Raw genomic sequence first — 3,040 nt, forward strand, 5'->3', positions numbered from 1 at the left:
GTTGTTAAGTATTAAATTAATTTTAATTTACATTACCTATTGTACTTTCTAAATTGTAAAGCAGCTAACAATTATAGTAAGATCTTATAAATAACTAACACAACAAGTAAAACATTTTAAATGTATTTTCTTTATTATTACAAATATTTTTTATGCATAATATAATAGTTAATACCTAATAAATACATAATGATCTGATAATCAAATTATAAGTACAGTCTCAAATTGAAAGTAAGAAAAACATATAGAGAGAACTATAGGGATATAACAGAAAGATGTGAAAAAAGGAGAAGGACAGTAAAACAGTTACAAATTTAAATAATGTTCCCGCAATTTCTGTTTAAATGAATTTATTACATTATTATATATATTAGGCATACGACTAGCCTTATGACTGTTACTTTTTTTTTAATCTATACATGTAAATAAAATTGGAGTGTCTGTTTGTAATATTGAAATAACCGTTTTTACTACTTGCATATGAATATAAATCCGGTACATACACCAAAATAACATATTTTACAAGTTTTGTCTGTCTGTCTGTCTGTTTGTTCCGGCTAATCTCTGAAATAGCTGGACCGATTTTGACGGGACTTTTTTTGCCAAGTAGCTGATGTAATAAGGAGTAACTTACGCTACTGTTATTTTAGAAAAATAAAATAAAATTTCACGCGGACGAAGTCGCTGGGGCCAGCTAGTCTATAGATATACCGAGATTTAATATTTAAGTTGCTATTATGTTGTTGACAAAATTTTACTGTAATGTTACTATTACGTTATCCTACACAATTTGTATTATTTTGGATGAATAAATAAATAAATAAATAATAATCTATACATCTATACATACAAATAAAATTGGAGTGTCTGTTTGTAATATTGAAATAACCGTTTTTTACTACATGCATATGAATATATATAAGGTACATATACCAAAATAACAATTTTTATAATTTTAGTCTGTCTGTCTGTCGGTCTGTTTGTTCCGGCTAATCTCTGAAATGGCTGGACCGATTTTGACGGTACTTTTTTTTGGCAGGTAACTGATTTATAAGGAGTAACTTAGGTTTCTTTTATTTTAGAAAAATAAAGTTTAATTCCACGCGGACGAAGTCGCGGGAACAGCTTGTTTTTAATAAAAAAACGGTTTATTTGATAGAAAAAACATCTTTTTTGTGGTACTTGAGAATGTTGAAGCCTGTTGTTTGTAATATTGAAATAACCGTTTTTTACTACTTGCATATGAATATAAATACGGTACATAATACACCAAAATAACATATTTTACAATTTTTGTCCGTCTGTCTGTTTGTTCCGGCTAATCAAGTAAATAATTAGTTTATTAGCATACAACGTTATAATTTATTTTCTCATTGCTTTCTTGATTTAATTGATTGATTTTAGAAATATGAAAGCGTAGCGGTTTTTGTATTAATTGCCGCATGCATTCTTATGTAAAACGTGAATACTATAACTATCAGATGGCAATTGTGAGTAGCTTTGACGTGGTCTAGTGTTTTGAGTAGTCATGCTCACTAAAATGTCCAGACTTGTGGCGGCGTGGTGGGCCGGGTCATTGGGCTCCCTAAAATATGGTCGAGCGCAGTGATGGCTGGCTCATCCGTCATACTCGTGAACGGGTGCTGCTTGTAGGGACTGGTCTGCTCTAATCACTATGACTGATTTCCTCTTATTAATTGTTTAACCAGTTGGTTATGTATTCTTTTTGAATATTTAATTGAATTAGTGCTAATTGGTGGTTTGTATTCAGACACTTAAACTTAAAAATGTAAAGTAATAATAAAATTATTTAAAAGAGCAACACGCAAGTTTCTTGCTCGTTCTTCTTGTGATGAGACAGCTTTCCGAACGAGCGGTAGATTAAAAAAAAATGTAATGACTATTCAAAAGTGCTTCAATGTAAGTTTATTTGAATAAATGATTTTCTATTCTATTCTATTCTATTCTAATCTCTGAAATGGCTGGACCGATTTTGACGGGACTTTTTTTGGCAGGTAGCTGATGTAATAAGGCTACTACCTAGTAACTTAGGCTACTTTTATTTTAGAAAAATAAAGTTAAAAACCACGTGGACGAAGTCGCGGGAACAGCTAGTGTATAATATATTAGAGATACCTACGTGTTTTTTTATTGATGACTAGCTGTACACGGGATTTCGTCCGTGTGGAATTTAACTTTATTTTTCTAAAATATAAGAAGTTAAATTCCACGCGGACGAAGTCGCGTGTACAGCTAGTTGTCGGTAGTCTAGCGATTTAGCTAGCACACTGCTTTGATTCCTGCTTGGTGGTCGAGGGTTCGTTTCCTCGCACGCTGCAAACATTTGTATTCATGAGTAGGATTGTTTGTAACGGTCTGGGTGTTTTCTATGTATAGATAATATATATGTATTTACGAAAAAAATCTGTGTATTTATATCAGTTGTCTAGTACCCATAACATAATCTTCAGCTAGCTTAACTTGGGTCTAGATGAAGCTGTGTGAATTGTCCTGAGATTACTATTATTACTATAATAAATCTTTTCAAATCAGCCGATGTTTATTTTTGCCATAATACGTGCTGTTACCATGTGATAATATTACGTACGTACTTATTAAACTATTAACTTATTATTAAATTATTAACTATTTATACTGTTTTAAATGTGATGCGTTCATTATTTATATTTCCTTTGAATTAAAGACAAATGTATATATATATATATATATACATTTATATAAACTTGCACACTTAGTTGATCCAGCCACGATCCGTAGATATTGCTGATTCCACTGTCTCTCTCTTTCTATCACTATCTTTGTATTCTAATATGCGTTGTTGCCGTTCCGGCATGGTCTCGGCCGGAACGGCAACATCGCATATGTTGCGCGTTGTTGCCAAATGTATTCGTCGATAGTAGTAGATACCTATACGCGATATATATTTTTTCAACAATTTACTGCAATAGTGAATCCGTATCGGCAATTTTTTTTAAATGCACAAAGATTTTTTGGCTCTGAATATATTTAAAAATCATTT

Source organism: Achroia grisella, unplaced genomic scaffold, assembly GCF_030625045.1.
Source record: "Achroia grisella isolate CSIRO2021 unplaced genomic scaffold, CSIRO_AGI_Agris_v1 utg8108, whole genome shotgun sequence".
NCBI lineage: Eukaryota > Metazoa > Arthropoda > Insecta > Lepidoptera > Pyralidae > Achroia > Achroia grisella.